At 47.7% G+C, this 18,503-nt stretch overlaps 1 protein-coding gene across 1 annotated transcript in view; it reads left to right on the top strand.

The window, feature by feature from the left end:
* The window catches only part of Tmem163 (transmembrane protein 163), a 185,311-nt gene that overhangs the window by 128,566 nt on the left and 38,242 nt on the right, over window positions 1-18,503 (top strand). The window lies entirely within an intron of this gene.

The raw sequence follows: 18,503 nt of genomic DNA, 5'->3' as shown, positions 1-18,503 counted from the left end.
CCATAGTGAACTAGGCTCTCCCACATCAGTTATCAATCAATCAAGAAAATGCCCCACGGGCCATTTTGGTGTGGACATATTCCCTTTCCCCAAATGATTGTGGTTTGTGCAAAGTTGACATAAAACTATCTAGCACATGTGAATTCTGGGGGATTAAACTCAGAACTTCAGGCTTGCAAACAAGTGCTTTTAACCACTGGGTCATCTCATGGACCCCTGAGAAACAAGTTATCCACCCAGTGTGGCCCAGAAAAGAAAAGCCTTAATGATCAACTTAACATCTAGAGTCATCAGAGAGGAGAAGCTTCCACTGAGGAATCGCCTAGGTCAGGTTGGCCTGTGGGCATGTCCGTGGGGGATTGTCTTGACTGTTAATTGATGTTGGAGGGCCCAGATCACTGCTGCTGGCACCACTCATCAAGTCAGGGATCCTGTATTAAAAGGCTAGGTAAGCATGAGCAAGTAAGAAAGCCAGAAAATGAGCTAGGCATCAGGGTTCCCCCATGGTTGCTGCCTTGAGTTCTTGCTTTGGCATCCATCAGGAATGGGCTATAAGCTGGACACGTAAATTAAACCCTTTGAGAGTTTCGTCACAGTAACAGAAAGGAAGCTAGAACAGTAGTAACCTGTCGGTTCCTATGATAGGCAAAGAGGCAAGAGACTGGGATGGAGCTCAGCCTTAGAGCAGTTGCTTACTATGCCTTATGCCCCTGGGTACCATCCCCAGCATCAAAAGCAAACAAACAAGCAACATCAAAGTGTAAACGAGAGAAGGATATCAAGGGAGGCCGGGATGTGCTGGTGGCAGAGGCTGTTGGGGAGGGGCGGGTATACCATGTGAGACTTGGCAAGGCTCAGTGACACTGGGAATTTCACGCCTGTCTTAGCCGTTCTCAGCCCTGCGCACCTTGTAAGGCCACAGGAAGGACAGCTTCCCGCGGCTGTCAGCTGCCAGGGCCACTGGGATGCTTGCCACAGAAGGCACAGCCTGGCGCTCTTTGGGAAGCCTCTGACATTTTCCATAGGATAGCTGCACAGGTGGAGCCCCACACAGGCTCCCCAGGCCCAGCTGTCTCCCCGGGGCCATCCGGCAGCTCCTTCAGAGGGAGAGGTGGCAGCAGATGGGGGCCACTGCTCACTTCTACAGGCTTCCCTTCCACAACTGAGTCAGCCACACAGCCCAAAGACACTGCTCTCCAGTTCCAAACGTATGTGTAGAGAAGCAGGATGCGCGGCGGCGGCGGTATGTCAGGAAATGAAGCCGAGTGTTCTGAAATGAATGGGTGTTCTTCGAGGCTCAGAGATGCTCCGTGTGGGTTCCCAGGGAAATAAATGGGGCCCGCCGGTTCACACCCAGGGAAACAACGCTGCTCTCTTTTCAAAATTTGCTGAGCAAATGACTTGGCTGAAGAACCCCCAGTTAACAGGATGGCTCCAATGGCGCCTGCCCTTTTGATGCCTGGCATCAGCTAGCCTGTGTGTGAAGTTTGGGAACAGTTCCAAAAACTAAAAAAAAAAGAAAAGGAAAGTCGCTGACGCCAGGCCAGTGAGATGGCTCAGCAGGTAAAGGTGCTTGCCGCCAATCCCGCTGGCCCGAGTTCCATCCCTGGGACCCATGTGGTGGGAGGAGGGAACTGACTCCTGAAAGCTGTCCTCTGACTGCCACGGGAGTGCTGTTTAATGTGCCACCCACCCCAAATAAATGAGTCAATGTAAGAACTGTTTTGTGAAGAAAGGTAACCGAGTCACCAGAGAGGGGAGAGATTGGCGGGGCGGTGTTTGCTTCCGGCTCTGGAGCCCAGCGGCCCGCGAATTTCCATCCGTGCAGCTTCCCGGCTCCCAGCAGGGTGTTTGATCTGGCGCTACATCAGAAGGTCCGGGGAAGTGAACCCCAGTTTTCTGGTGCTCTTCACATCACAGCCGCCCTGGAACGTGTTTTCTGTCAACAGCAGAAGCGGTCCTAGAATAGCATGAATAACTTCCCAGGTGCCCTCCCCTGCTGGGCTGTGGGGCAGGAGGAGCCCCTTAGGATAGCCTGAGCTCCCTTGACTTGAAGAGTGGGTTCTGTCTCGCTGAAGGAAGACAGGGATGGCCTCTGCTGTCAAAAGCCTTTCAGAGTCAAAGGAAAACCTTGCCAGGACAGGCATGAGGCTTAAGAATGTGGTACCAAGTGCTCTCTCTCTCTCTCTCTCTGTGTGTGTGTGTGTGTGTGTGTGTGTGTGTGTGTGTGTGTGTGTGTGTGTTTTATAGAGAAAATGGTATGTAGTCTTGACCCCTGTTAGCACTGAAATGTCACCCCCAAGAATATATGAAATAAGGCATGATAGCGTCTGTCTGCAATCCCAGCACTCAGGAGGTAGAGGCAGGAAGAACAGAAGTTTGAGTTACCCTTGGCTATGCAGTGAGCTGGAGGGCAGCCTGGGCTATTAGAGATCCCGCCTCAAACAACAACCAAACAAACAAAAATAAGTTTGGGGAGAGAGTTGCCTCCAGGTTTAAACGAAGATTAAAAGCCTCTTCCTTTTTTGTGGCTTTCTTGGTCAGGGGAGGTGATGTGTTTTTCTCTCCCTGTGGGGTTTTTGTTATAGAGGGCTTTTTGGCTTGGATAATAGCATCTCCCAACATTTATTCTTCAGAAACACATTTGCTTCTTTTATTTTTACTTTTTGAGACAGGTTCATGTAGCCCAGGCTAGCCCCAAACTCACTATGTAGTTGTGGTTGACCTTGAACTCCTGACCCTCCTCCCGTCTTCCCTTAGTGCTGGGGTTACAAAGGCATGCCACAATATCCAGTTCACGCAGTGGTGGGGGACTGAACCCATAAATTCAGTGTGTTAGTTACCCCTTCATTGCTGTGATAAAACACATGGCTAAGGCAATATAAAAGAAAGGGGTTAACTTGGATTGTGGTTCTAGAGGGCTAGAAATTATGATGGCAAAGAGTAGGCTAAGTGGCGGGTGGCTGGAGCAGCAGCTGGGAGCTCACTTCTCTATCCACAAGCAGGAGGGAGGCAGAGAGTGCAATGGGCATGGCACTTGGCTTGCTTTGCTTTGTTTTTGTTTTTTCTCTGTGTAGCTTTGGAGCCTTTCCTGGAACTCACTCTGTAGCCTAGGCTGGCCTCGAACTCACCGAGATCTGCCTGCCTCTGCCTCCCGAGTGCTGGCACTCAAGGCATGCGCCACCATCCCCCAGCATGGGCACTTGGCTTTTGAAAGCTCAAAGCCCACCCCAAGAAACACACCTCCTCCAACAAGGCCACACCTCCTAATCCTTCCCGAACAGTTCCACCAACTGGGACCATGCATTTAAACACAGAAGTCTGTGGTAGCCATTCTCATTCAAACCACACCACACTCATACGTGCTGGACAGACACTCTACCAACTGAGCCTAGCCCCAAGATGTTCTAACAGTAGACTCTTGTGTACTTGTAGCAGTAACGCCCACATTACCGATACCTGTTCACCATGTCCGAGCGAAGGGCTGCGGATTAAAAATAGAGACAAGAGACAGCGAGTCATTCGCCATGGCTGAATGCCGAATGCCGTTTATTGAAAGAGGGAGGAAACCTTAAATACAGGCTTAGAACACAATGGAGGATCCCCGGAGGGCAGAAGTTCGTTACCAATGGTCTACATTCTAGACCCAATGTTCTACATTCTTGCATCTAAGTTGTTTACACCAAAATACAGGATACAGGAACAAAGAACCTCTGGTGAGCTCTCTGGTGATCCTTAGGTGATAAGGAGATTGGCAGGGAATCTGAATAGGGAGGACATCTGGTCAAGGTCAGCAAGCAAGGCGGCAGCCACTCACAGTCGGGGGCCAGGGCCCACAGGGCCCACATGTACTCAACTCTGACTTGACTGTCTGTGCCAAGCATTTTCTAAGACACCTGGAGGGGATGAGACCAGCCAGCTCCATTCCCATGGACCCAAAAGGAGAAGGTGGCCAGTGCAGGGGTAAGGAGAACTGGGAAACAGTGCTCCCAGGTGGGTTGTGGGGAGGGTGTCTGTGAAGCTGGGGGTCAAGGGCAGCCACTTCTTAGAGATGATACTTAACCTGATACTGAGGTTGGCTAGAAAAAGCCTGTATGGACATACTGCATTCCTAGACAGAGAGTTAGCCATGGGATGCTTAAGGAGGGACCAGCTAGCTGCATTTTAGAGTCAGGAAAATAAGTTCCCAAGGCTTGACCTAAGCAGTGAGGAGCCTCACAGCTGGGGCCTCATGAGCCTCAGGAGGAAACAGTGATTATAAGAGAACTGGGAAGCCATGGGCGAGTTATTAAGCCTTGGGGTGAAGTGCCCTGGCTATAATTAATGTGAGCTCAGCTGGCTTGCTCTCCAAGAACCCTAACATGATTGTGGATGCGGGAGGCTCTGTATTGTTTCTTAAAAAGAAAAAAAAGAATACATTTTCATCCATGTCTCCAATTACCGTTGTGGTGCACATGGGAAAAATAACCGCCTTTAAATGAGTACAGATTTTAAAGTGTCCGCTCACCCATGGTTACCCTCATGCCATCCTTCCACCCTCCTCTGTGAACGGCAATCACCAGGAGCATTTGGTGCAACATGCTTCCAACACTTTCCCTTTGCAAGTCAAATAGAACAGACAGAACTACGCTGTTTGCACACACGTGTAGCTAGGTGTGAGAATGAAAATTAGGCCTTTCTCTACATAAGCCCTGTAAACCGGCCTTTCTCCCAACTCAAAGCCAGAAACACTTTCCAAGTCTCTTTCTTGGATCCCCAAGCTGTTCTTTCTAGTGATGTCAGAGTTTGGCTATCGGCACTATTTAACAGTCAATCGGGAGGTCTGAATTGCTTCAGCTTTTGTTATTTTAAGCAGTGACACTTCTTATTGCTAGAGTATTAATCCTGGTTCTGAGATGTAGGACTTATTTTTCTTTAATAAGAGACAAGGGCTGCAGAGACAGATCAGCTGGTATAAATTGCCTGCCACACAGACACGAGGACCTGAATTCCAGCCTGAAGGCCTGCTTTGAAAAAGCTGCTGGGCGGTGGTGTGTGCTTGTAATCCCAGCATTGGGGAGGTGGCTAGAGACAGATCCCTGGGACTCTCTGGCTAGCTAACCTATCTGGTAAGTTCAGGTCAGTGAGAACCTTGTCTCAGAAAAGCTAAAATTAAGCCAAGTGAGGCCTAGGGGGTGTTGCCCAGTGGTTAGAACAAATGCTGGCCTTTTGAGGACCCAAATTCCATTTCCAGCACCCACGTTGGGCAGCTCACAAGGTATTCTTGTGTAACTCCTGCCCCAGGGGATTCTACACCCTCTTCTGGCCTCCACAGGCACATTACACTCACATGCACAGTCCCCCCCCCACAGGCATATATAAGTGTAATTAAAATATAAAATCTTAAAACAAACAACCAAACAGCTAAGGTATATGGTGCCTGAGGAAGGACATCCGAATTGTCCTATAGCTTCCACATACACCCACACATACACACATGAACACACACAGAGACTGTTATGCCGTGAGTTTCAAAGGCCTTTAGTGTGTCCCAGCCCAGACTGCATTTTGGGTAAGAGGGAAAGCTGGTTGGGCCACAGTGTGAAATAGACCCGAGACCTGTCAGTCCCCAGGCGTGGTGGGTGGTTATTCACCACCGATCTGTCATCTTGATTGTTCGTGGAGTGGCTGCGGGGGGACTAGAAATGCTGCCAGCCCCCCACCCCCACCCCCCAATGCACACAGGAACGAGGAGCATATGTAGGAAATGCTAAGCTCACCTATTTTATATGCACGTGCAGCCTGGCCCAGTCCCCAGGCGCGCCACGCCTCGCCTCGCCGTGTGGGCACAGCTGCAGGGAGGGATTGGTGGCTTTGCTTAATGTCATGAGTAACTGAGCGAGGGACAGGGCTCACGAACAAAAGGCTGCCCGAAGCCAGGCTTGCTTGGCTCGCCATGAACCAGCCATTCCGCTTTCCCAGAGAGGTGATCGGCCGCCGCCGCCCGCCGTGGTGAGCACGGTCAGCATCAAGCGCACACTTCTCTATTATGGAACTGACATTTGCAAATATCACATCCTATTAAAGCAAAGGAGGGTTGCGGGGGAGACTGGGCCGCTGAAAGCTTTGGGGAGAAAAAGAAAGGACTCAAGAGTCTGCGTTGTCCTTGCCTTGAAACAGTCCATCACGACCGGGCTGGCTGGAGGGTTCATGGGGAACCTCGCAGCGTTTGAGGCTTGTCAAGTACTGTCTGGACATGACCAGGGGAAGTGGGAGAGGGAGCAGACTTGGGGGAGGAGTCTCTTTGTTCATGGTACACCCCACTGTAACAGCAGGGGCTAGAGTTAGCCAAGATGAACATTTTCTACTTGCAGACTCTCAAGCATAGAAGGACGGGGCTTTGGGCATGTCAGGGACACAGATCATGATTATTTGGTTTTTAAATGTTTATTTGAACAGGTGTGTATATGCCGACATGTATGTGGATGCCTTTGGAGGCTAGCAAAGGGTGTCAGAACCTCTTTAGCTGGAGTTACAGGCAGGTGTGGGCTGCCTGACCTAGGTGCTGGGAACTGAACCCTGGTCTCTTGAAGAGTAGCAAGTGCTCTTTACTGCTGAGCCATTTCTCCAGCCCCGAGAACATATGAGCAGCTGAACCTTGCTATGAAACCAGCCAAGTTCACCCCCCTTTCTTACCCAACCTCTGTGTACTACCTCCTTCTGAGCTCTTCCAGATTGGCTAGGGTGTTAGAACATCATACACATTTTAAATGGCATTTAATCAAATTAATTGGCAGGATTTCGTGCAGCTCGGGCTGGCCAGGATGACCTTTACCCTTTGAGTGCTGGGATGACAGGTGTGCAGTACCTACCACACCTGGTGTGGAGTGTGTGTGGTGCTGGGGGTGGACCCAGGACTTGGCACGTGTGAGGTAAGCACTCTGCCAGCTGAGCGACATCCCAAGGCTCCGAAAAAAGGCACTCTTTTGTGGCAAAGTAGGACGACTTCGAATCCCCTCCCTCCCTCCTATACATCACAACCACACTGTGATGGAAGCTCACAGTAAAAAGTGTTCACTAAAGCTCAGAAGAAGAGTCAGCACATCACTGAGGAAATGCAGAAAGATGGGTGAACGCTCTCCTCTTGGATTCTGTGTTTTATGACATTGGACCGGTCCGTTTCAAAGGAAGCAGGCTGGAGAGAGAGCTCAGTTGTTAAGGGTGCCTGTTGCTGTTCCAAAGGACCTGAGTTCAGTTTGCGGCATCCATATTGTGCAATTCACAACTCCTTTAACGCCAGCTGCAGGGGATCCAATGCCTTCTTCAGGTCCCCGAAGGCCCTGCACTTGTGTGTACAAACCCACACATAGCGCTCTCTCTCTCTCTCTCTCTCTCTCTCTCTCTCTCTCTCTCTGTGTGTGTGTGTGTGTGTGTGTGTATGCATCTATGTGTGTGTTTTAAAAAGCCGTGAAAGGACATGTATGCTACGTGCATTTGTGTGTGCTCATGCTTGTGTCTTGGGGAAATTTATTGTGGAGGAAAGTAAATTTGCACATTAGCGACTTTCCAGACATAATTACTTTGATTTATTCTCCTCCCAACCCTGGAGGGAAGGCCAGGTTATTAGATTTAGTTCTACAGAAGGCATCTGTTAGTGAGTTAATGAAAAAGCCTGAAAGGCGTTATTCAGGCTTTTTTCTTCTGCAGAATACGAATGGTTTGGGTAGGTTGATTGAAGGAGGCCTTTTTTTTAAATTCCTTTGAGATCCATCGGATTCTGGGAGGGCAATCATGAGGTGGGTTTTTGTTTGGTTGGTTTGTTTGTTATTTGTTTGTCTGTCAGCTGCCTAAATCTGAGAGTATCCACAATGGAAGATGGGTGACAGCTGGGGAAACTGAGGCATTCCAAGGCTGAGCTGCAAGGGCGATAGCTGGGGGGAGAGGCAGGTGGTGATCTGAGACTCCATTACTTTTCTTGTTAGCATGACAAAATGCTGACCAGCAGCTTAAGGATGGAGGTGTTGACTTTGGCTCCGAGTTAGACCCTACAGTCAGCCTGTCAGGGCAGGGAAGTCACGGTGGCAGTTGAGGCAGCTGGCCACATTGCCCTCCCTCCCCAGTCAGGGAAAAGAGGAAGACAAGCACTGGTGGTCACTTTCTCCTTCATCTTCAGCTCAGACCCCAGCACATGGAATGATGTCGCCCACCTCAGTCTCTCTGGTCTGGACACATCTGCACAGACATTCCCAAACCCTTGTCTTCTAGGTGATTCTGGACTGAGAAGCTGACAATCAGTGTTACCTACCACAAATGGGGACATGGATTCCTAAGGGTTCTTGGGAAGGGCTGGATTGGCTGCCATGTTGGAAGTGGCCTTGGTGACCACCCAGGGTCACTTATGCACCTGCATTTCTATCGGAGTCTTGGGCAACAACCCAGCAGTGCCCACTTGAGTGCAAGTAACTTTCCTTTTTCTAGCTCTCCATATCATGGGATTTCCTAGTTTTCCAGTTAGTGTGTGTTCACTTACAAAGTGAAGCATACCACAGTGTGAAAACAAAGATCACCCTTTATCCTGCCATGCACAGAAAATTATGACGGTGGATTTTTTTCTTTCCATCTCTTTTATACGTGCCCAGGTTCATACGCTACCACACTGGGTCCATGCTATATGTCTGTTGTACATCCTGCCTCTCTCTCCATGGACTTTTCTAGAATGAGGATTCTTTGTGATTTAAAAACAATTGATGGACTCTAAGTGGCCACGAATGCTGTGTCTTCCGGATGCAGCGTCTCCTCTTTCAGTTAACACCGTGTGCGCCGATGACACAGCTCAGTTGGTAGAGCGCTTGCTGCAAGCACCAGGCCCAGGGTTCAGTCCCCAGTATCACAGAAACAGGCCCCTGATCCCAGCCTGTAGGAGGTTAACAGAGGAAACTTCATTCAGTTCATCTTTGACTACGTAGTGAGTTTCAGACCAACATAGATGTGATGGTTTGAAAGAAAATGGCCCCCAAAGGGAGTGTCACTCTTAGGCGATGTGGCCTTGTTAGAGGAAGTGTGCCACTGTGGGGGTGGGCTTTGAGGTGTCTTTTGTTCAAGCTTCCCTCAGTGGGACTTCCTTGAAGTCAACTGATTGCCTGTGAGGTGTAGGACTGTCAGCCACTTCTCCAGCACCATGTCTGCCTGCATGCCGCCACGCTCCCCATCATGATGATAATGGACTGAACCTCTGAAACTATAAGCGAGTCACCCCAATCAAATGGGTTTTTTTTTTTTTTAAAGAGTTGCCGTGGTCATTGTGTCTCTTCACAGCAATGAAAACCCTAATTAAGACAATAGGCTACATGAGACCCTGTCTCAAAACCAAACCAAACCAAAACTATATGTGGTTTTTTCCTGTTACACAGCATGTATGTTTTTCCTGTTACACAGTATCTGAGATTCTCGCACAAGCTTGCATCTATCTGTCTATTTTCTCAGAAACAAAATTCCTTTAAATGGACTCTCTGTTCAGAATTATTTTATGTATCACTAAACTATCCTCTGAGGAGATTATGGCCAACATCAAGTATTTCACTTAAAGAGGCAAAATGTTATCATTAAAACTAAAATGGCTTTTAAAGACGTAACCCCAGAGACTTCAGCCCAAATTGATTGCTTGACTAATGAAGATTTTCTGCAGAGTTTATTGAACCAGAGTTTAGTTCACCTAACCACACGGTCATACTCCCTTCTGTGTTGACATGTTCTGATGGGGCTGGCATGCTGTGATGGCTCACGGGGTAAGAGGACTTATGGGTAAGCATGAGGACCCAAGTTTGAATCCCAGCATCCCCATGAAAAGCTGGGTGTGGCCATGTGTCCCTAGAACACCAACATTGGGAGGCAGAGAAGCTGAAATTAAACAACAAGATTCTGGTTCAGTGAGAGACTCTTCTTCAAGGCAGAGAGTAATAGAGGAAGATATCCCATGTTCTATTCTGCCCTCCACATGTGAGCACACAAACTTGCACATGTGCACATTCATGTGAATGTATCCTCCCTTCACACACACACACACACACACACACACACACACACACACACGTACACACACATACACACATGCACACACATGCACACATACATACACACATGTACACACACATACATACACACATGTACATACACATATACACACACACGTACACACACATACACACATGCACACACATGCACACATACATACACACATGTACACACACATACATACACACATGTACATACACATACACACACATGCACATACACACACACACACACAAGAAACTTGTCAAATGCATTAAAATAAAAACAGAGCACTCTAGGCAATGTCTTGACTTACTGGGTTGGGGGAGCTGTGGAAAAAGACAATGAAATTCTGCCAACCCCATTTGTTCATGGTGAAGCTGGGTGAGATTTTCCTCGTTCTGAATATGTGTAATGTGAAGAGTAGCTGTCCAAACCGTCTGAAGCAAGCCTTTTCACAGATTCTCATCTCCATGATCTACTCAGAAATCTCAAGACGTATTGCTAGAATATTTCCTGCTCTTTCAGGCAGCTGGTGTTCTTTACACTAACTTGGATGATGGTTCAGTGTTTGGAAAGATGTCCTTGGGATCCAGCTACTGTTAAAGTGGCAGGTGCTTCATTCAGTTCAGCGTTCTTACAGCGTGTGTGCGTGTGTGCGTGTGCGTGTGCGTGTGCGTGTGCGTGTGTGTGTGTGTGTGTGTGTGTGTGTGTGTATGTGTGTGTATGTATGCTTGCGCATGTGTGTGTGTTCTATGTTGCTATGATAAAATAGCTGACAAAAAGCAACTGAGGAGAGAAAGGGTTTATTTTAACTCATAATTCCAGGTGACAGCCCACCATTGTAAGGAAGTCACAAAGGCAGGAGCTTGAAGTAGCTGTTCACCTGGCATCCATAGTCAAAAGCAGAGAGAATAGATACACACATGCTAATCATTCAGCTAGCTTTTCCTGTTCTTAGACAGTCCAGGGCCCGAAGCTGGGCAATGGGGCCACTCACTTTCAGTCTTGGTCTTCCCTAAGACCAGCCCCCAACAGACATGCCCAGAGGCTGACCTGATCTAGACGGTCCCTTCTGGAGCACTCTTCCCACAGACCGTCCCTTCTGGAGCACTCTTCCCACAGACCGTCCCTTCTGGAGCACTCTTCCCACAGACCGTCCCTTCTGGAGCACTCTTCTTCCCACAGACCGTCCCTTCTGGAGCACTCTTCCCACAGACCGTCCCTTCTGGAGCACTCTTCCCACAGACCGTCCCTTCTGGAGCACTCTTCCCACAGACCGTCCCTTCTGGAGCACTCTTCCCACAGACCGTCCCTTCTGGAGCACTCTTCCCACAGACTGTCCCTTCTGGAGCACTCTTCCCACAGACCGTCCCCTCTGGAGCACTCTTCCCACAGACCGTCCCTCTGGAGCACCCTTCCCACAGACCGTCCCTTCTGGAGCACTCTTCCCACAGACCGTCCCTTCTGGAGCACTCTTCCCACATGACTGACGCCAGGTTGTGTCAAGTTGACAGTGAGAACTCACCAGCAGCGTGTGGTGGAAATACGTGCTCATCTTTCTTTAAATGGGTGTATCCCAGACTTTACAGAGGAGGCACCAACTCCTGTCATCTGCTGTCACCTAAGCATATGACATTGCACCAGGAAGTGCTGCTTACTGGAGGAGAGGCTGAAGTTAGGGACCTGCCACCAGCTCTGGTCCTAAGCATGAAGTCTCAGAAAGAGTTGATAATGTTCTCTACTGTGGAAGTCATTGATGTGCCTTAAAATTAATAATTAATTAATTAAGAGCAGCTGTCTTTCATGAAGCCGAGAAAGATGTTCAGGAGCTGAAAAAGGCTGAGAAGCTGAGAAGAGAAGGCTTTTCCTTGTTTTCTCAGAGATGGATCTGGAAAGACATCATTAATAGTATACATCAATGTATACACTGAACATTTATGCACATATACACATGTGCATGTACACAAAAGTATATTCACACTTATGCACACATACCTGTAAACACAGATGTCATATATGTACAGGCACACATACACACACATTAACACACATATGAACACACATGATTATATACACATATATAAATACACACAAATATACCCATATATAAACATATACGTGCACATCTATATACCAATACACACACAAACATATATATGTATACATGTATACATATAAACAAATATTCCTAAATGAAAGTGAAATTTGGGGGGCTGTAGCTAGGAGGTGCAGGGCTGGTGTGGGTTTCGTTGCCAAGCACTACAAAACAACAACAATAACACCAAGAAAACAGCAAAACAAATTCCAGAAACTTGGAAATGGCCTGCCCCCCACTGTCTGTCAGCCTTGAATTATTACAAATCTGAGCACCATGTCCCAGCCTTTCCCTGTTAAGGACGGCCCAAAGCCTTTTAACAAGCTTGTGGCTAATTCCCTAATTGATGTTTGGTGACATTCACACACACTCAGCCCCGCCTCCTCACCCAGCTACAAGCCATTAAATCAGCGATGGTTGTAAATGGCGTATCTCTTTCACGGTTTTGAATCCGGAGCCTCCCCCCCCCCCACACACACATACACAAAGCGTGTTAATGGTTAATAAAGGCCCTGTGTACACAGGCAGCAGTCTTAAACACAAGACCCTCATTCTATCATGCGCTTAACTACCTTCGGCTTTAATAGGGCAGATTGAATGTGGAGCTGTGATTACCCACTGCCTCATTAAACAAGCACTGTGAGGGGCGGGGTCAGCCCTCCCCATCTGTCAGAAGGCCAGCAGGCTGGTACTTAGGGAGGGGACAGGCCTGCCTGCCTGCGGGGCTGCTGTAAGACATCCATCCGCACTTCCCTTTCTTCCAGCATGCACGGGATTTGATCTTTCCCCCTCTTGTTTGAGAAAAGCAAACAACATAGTAATTCAGAAGCAGTGGGCAGACAGATTAGAGCAAAATGGGGCAGTTGAGATGAGCCTTGGATGAGCTGATAGAATAATTATGGGGGAGTTATAGGAGCCTTCGCTTTTTATTGCACCCGGAATCATTTGGCTCCTGGGGCTGGCGGTGTGTCTCTACAAGGCTGTGTATTTTGTTGGCAAAACAAAGGATGAAGGGCAGTGAGTGTCAGATCTGTGACCCCAACACAACACAGGCATGTGCCCTGGCTGTGACATTTTGTGTAGGGGTAAATGTCCTTCCATGCACACACAAGGTCTGTAAGCATTGGAAACGTAGCTAATGTTAGCACCCAAAGTATTTACAATAATCGTTCTTATCGCTGTCAATTGCTTCTTATTATGACCATTTTTATTATTTTCAACTAACTGGTAGAGTTTCTTCTTTTAGGAGTTACCCAGGAACAGATAAAGGGGAGTGGGTTCTCTCTGATTGGCTGAGTCTTCTTCTGTGTCTCTGTGTGCATGCAACTGTGTATAAAGAAGCCAGCGGTCAGCTCAGGTGTGGTTCCTCTGGAGCTGTCCACCTTTGTTTTTGCGTCAGGGTCTCTCACTGACCGGAAGCTCAGTGACTTCGCTAGGCTAGCTGGACAGCAAGCCCCAGGATCCTCGAGTCTCCCTCTTCCCAGTGCTGGGATTTCAAGCGGGTACTGCCACACCTGGCTTTTTAATGTGGGTTCTGAGGCTCGACCTCAGGTCTTTCTCATACTTGAAAAGCAGGCACTCTGTGAGCTGAGCCATCTCCTAGCTTATCACTGACTTTTAAACTCTGTGTCATCAGATCCTGAATTCATTTATCACAGTCAAATAGCTGACCCCAGCCCACGGAACTGGGAAAAGAGGAGTTACACAGCTTTCCTGAGGCAAAGTGACTAGAAAACTCAGGTGCTGTACTTCAGCCTGGCACTCTGTTTCCTGAGTCTGGGCTCTCAGTGGCTCCCTCCTGCTTTTACAGCAAGAAAGCGGCTCACTGGAGCCTAAGATTCCTTCACGCTTAGAAATTACATCACTGTGATAGAGTCCATTGAAATTAGGGGGAGGATTCCCCCTAATAGAGACACCTACATCTTTAATTAAAACTTTAACAACAGAATCCTTTAGGGGGATGTTAATTCTATATTTACAAACATAAGGACTGTATGACTATATCGCATATAAATTTTGTGTGCCTGTGCATGTGTATGTGTGTGTGCGCGTGCGGGTGCATGCGTGTGTGCGCGTGCGGGTGCATGCGTGTGTGTGTGTGTGTGTGTGTGTGTGTGTGTGTGTGTGTGTGTGTGTGTGTGTATGCAGGGCTATGTGGACATGAGTGCTGTTAGCAACAGAGGCCAGAAGAGAGCATTGAGTCCCCCGGAACTAGAATTACAGGTGGTTGTGAGCTGCGTGACATGGATGCTGGGAATGGAAGACTCACTCTTAACCACTGAGGCATCTCTCCTGCCCACATCTTCTTTTTTGGAGACATGGTCTCTCAGTGGCCAGGAGCTCATGATTCAGCTAGGATGACTGGCTAGTGAGCCCCAGGGATCCCAGTGCTACCTCCTCCATGCGAGGGTCACAGTTGTGAGCCACCATACCTGCCTTTTCTGTGGGTGCTAGGTCTTGAACTCATGTCTTCATGCTTGAGCAGCACACATCTCACTGATTGAGCCGTCTCCCCAGCCCCAGAACTGCATTTTTAAGGGGAGTCTTAGCATGTCACTCTAATCATGTATATCAATGTAACTTTAAGTTTCAGAACTTTTAGGAAATAACCCCATGAGGTGAAGGCTTTTGTATTAATTATGAACACACTTTTCTCCAGGTTACAATGCTGTGAGGCTCCAGTGTATTGGTATTCCGAATAACTTAAAATAACTCTGCATAGACAGCCAGCGTCCCGTGAAGGAGGGAGGGTGCCTCAGTTGGTAAAGTGCTTGTCTTGCGGACATAGGACCTGAGTTCAATCTCTAGAACATAAAAAGCCTGTCGTGATAGTGAGTGCTTGTAATCCCAACACTGAGGAGGCAGGGACAAAGGGCGTTCCTGGGCCTCTCGAGGACCCAGTCTAGCCTACTTGGTTATCTCCAGGCTAGTGAGAGACCCTTTATAAAAATCAACAGAACAATGTTTGAGGCTCCTCTGACCTCTACACACACACACACACACACACACACACACACACACACACACACACACCAAACCAGTTTCTCAATTTAAGGAACGCATAACATTTCTTCTTTTTGTTTGTTTGGTTTTGGTTTTTAAAGACAGGGTTTCTTGGTGTAGCTTTGGATCCTGTCCTGGAACTCACTCTATAGACCAGGCTGGCCTCAAACTCACAGAGATTCACCTGCCTCTGCCTCCCGAGTGCGGGATTAAAGATGTGTGCCACCACTGCCCAGCACAATGTTTTTTCTTAAATGTTCTGATTATCTGTTTCTCTCCTGTCCTGCTGAGAACTACCAGCTCTTTTTGAAGAGTAGAGTATGCAGGTTACAAAGAAGGTACAGAAATAAACAAGAGCTGGCCACGGGCCCGGGGCACCTGACCCCCAGCCAAGAGCTCTCTTGTCAATTATGTGGAAGAGACCCTGCAGTTTGTGGATGGCTCATTGGGAAACTCATGTTTTCCCTAGCTTGCCAGTGAGTAAATAATACCTACTGTTCAGTTCTTGCATTTTGGTTGTACAAACAAATCTGTACCTCAAACCTGTTGACTTAAAATAAAAACTGTTAATGAGCCAGAAATCCCATTGCCATATCCAGACTAGAATTTCAGCTTCAGGATTTTTGAGAGTGAAGTCAACGCCGCTCCCTTTTTAGCAGGAGGGAAGCCATGGTTTGCTCTGCAACCTCAGTGTGGATGATGCAGATCAATCTGGAACCCAGGGCTCTTGATTCTTGCCCAGCTTACTGTCTTTAGCAATACTGCAGCTCATGTTAGAAAAAAATGTGTGCACAACTCTGCCTGGAAGAAGTGTGTGTGTGTGTGTGTGTGTGTGTGTGTGTGTGTGTGTGTGTTTGGGTCTGGGGTGATGGGTCAGTTGGTCAAGCGTTTGCCTTGCAGACACAAACAAACTGAGCTTGATCCCCACATGAGAAGCCAGGCAAGGTGACCCCAGTACTGGAGGGACACACAGCAGCTGGCCTTTCAGCTGATTCTCCATCCAGTCAGGTTAACAGCAAAGACTAACCACCACGGACAGATTCACCACAATACTGGGAGCAAACTGTTCTCTTTCTAGTTTCCATTTTTTTTTCCCACAGGGAAACTGAGTCCTATATAAGATGAACAGGGCTCTCTCTAGTCACAGGTCCTGAGGCTCTGAGCTGCTTAACCATTGGTTGAAAATACCCGGAAGGAAGTGTTCACATGAACCTCATACAGACGTTTTCCTGTCAGCGTTGCCTAAGCCATGCAGCACAACTGTTTACCTAGCATTGGTGGTCTTAGGTGTCTCAGGGAGGTGTGATTTATGGGCTGGAGAGGTGGCTCAGTGGTTAAGGATGTGTGCGGCACCTGGGCATTTCCCAGCACCCACATCAAGTGGCTCACACCGCCTTTGACTCCAGCCTCAGGAGAGATCTGATGCCCTCTTCTGGCCTCTGCAAACACGAGGACTTGGGTTTGATCTCCCCCAGGACCAATGTAAAAAAAAAAAAAATGTGTGGCAGCATGCATGTGAATCTCAGGGGAGGGGAAGGAGACAAGTGGATCACGTGGACTCAGGGGCCAGCTGGACCACTAGACAAATCAGTGAATTCCAGGTTCAGTGAGAGGCCTTATCTCAAAAATTAAGGAAGAGAATTATTGAGGAAGACACTGAGATCAAACTCTGGTTTTATATGCAAATGGATACCCGTACACGCATGCATACAAACATGTTATCAAATGCAGTGTTTTAAAGTTTAGAAATGTGAGTGTGAGTGAGCAGCGTTTTGCACATCACCGGGAGGATATTTAAAGGCAAACGTTAAGGGGAGGAGCCAGTTGAGTGTGCTGGCTCTTGCCTGTAATGCCAACATTCAGGAGGTTGAGGCAGCTAGGTTGCCTTAAGTTTAAGGCTAGCCTGGACTACACTGTGAGTTCCAGACCAGCCTGGGTTACAGTGTGAAGCTTTATACCAAACAAACAAATAAACCAAAACAAAAGTACTATACCAACAGAAGGTATTTCTAGAATTTTCTTTCCTGTAGAGCAATAGAAGGGAACAAAGCTGATCCTCACAGCATTATTACTCAATAGTATATTTTTCCAGAAATTTCTCCCTGAATTTAGATTTATTTTTACATATTTCTTATCAATCATCTGTCGTCTGTCTGTCTAGTTATAAATATGTACAATTTTATGGCCTACTGTTTTGTTTGGTCTTTCGAGGCAGAGTTTTGTTATGTTGCCCAGGCTGACCTTTGAACTCAGATCTTGCTTCATCCTCCCAAGTATATGATATAATAATATTTTATCATTTAGACTCTGCTTTATTATCTATGGACATAAACCTTTTATTTCTATCTTTTTATTGATCTTATTTTATCATAACTGGATACATTTTCACAATGTTTAATGATTGATTCCGGGTCACAGTCAATTTGTGCAAATCATTTTTGTGCATTGGAATGAGACACTCTCCTAGTTCTTTGAGATGTGGAATGCATGAAGCGATGGTTCTGTAGCCCAGAAGTCATCTGTGTTCTGAATCCCCTTGCCTGAGTTCTTCACGTTCCCTCTCACCCACCCCGCCCCTCCTCTCTCTGGTGACCGAAACTCCACTCTGTTCTGTCAGATCAACTTCAAAACAAACACAAACTGAATCGCCCAACTGCACTGATGGAACTTGGTCACTTAAACTCCCCTTTCGTGGAACATTGAAAGTCCTCGTGTCTAGATCTAAGGAAGGGTTCTGTGAACACTCTTCTGTAAGAAGCTTTTTGTTTAGGGGTAGACTCCCAGAGGTGCCTCAAAGCAAACAAATGATTTAAGCTAATTACTTTAACTGCTATAATCAAGGAGCTTGGGAATGTTGGAGAAAGGGTTACTTCAGTGATGCTGGAGGGTGTGTGTGTGTGTACGTGTGTGTGTGTGTGTGTGTGTGTGTGTGAAGCAAAGCCATTAATTCCACTCACCAAGTCATACTAGGAAGCATGTATACTGAGTGCTGAGCTGGGCTTGTGTGTTTGGGGGTAGGTGGGTGGGGTATGCGTGCGTGTGCATGTGTGTCTGTGTCTGTGTGTGTCTGTGTGTAGGTCAGAGGTCAGTGTCTTCTTCCATCATCCACCTCACTTTTTTTTCCCTTTTTCCATTTGTATGTAATGTGGTATACATATGTATGCGTGCATGTGTGTGGGGGCACATGTGTGGGAGGCTGTGCGTGTGTATGTGCATGTGGAGGCCCCAGGTTGGTATCAGGAACCATCCTCAGCATCTCTTGATTTATCCATCAAGGCAAGGTCTCTCTGTCAAACTCAGTGCTTGCTGACATACCCAGGCTCCCTGGCCAGGTTGCTCTAGGATCCCCTGTTTCTGCCTTCTGAGGTTGGAA

Source organism: Peromyscus maniculatus, chromosome 11 (genome assembly GCF_049852395.1).
Source record: "Peromyscus maniculatus bairdii isolate BWxNUB_F1_BW_parent chromosome 11, HU_Pman_BW_mat_3.1, whole genome shotgun sequence".
In the NCBI taxonomy this organism is placed as follows: domain Eukaryota; kingdom Metazoa; phylum Chordata; class Mammalia; order Rodentia; family Cricetidae; genus Peromyscus; species Peromyscus maniculatus.
The sequence above is the reverse complement of the archived record's forward strand: the minus strand, read 5'-3'. Positions and strand labels throughout refer to the sequence as shown.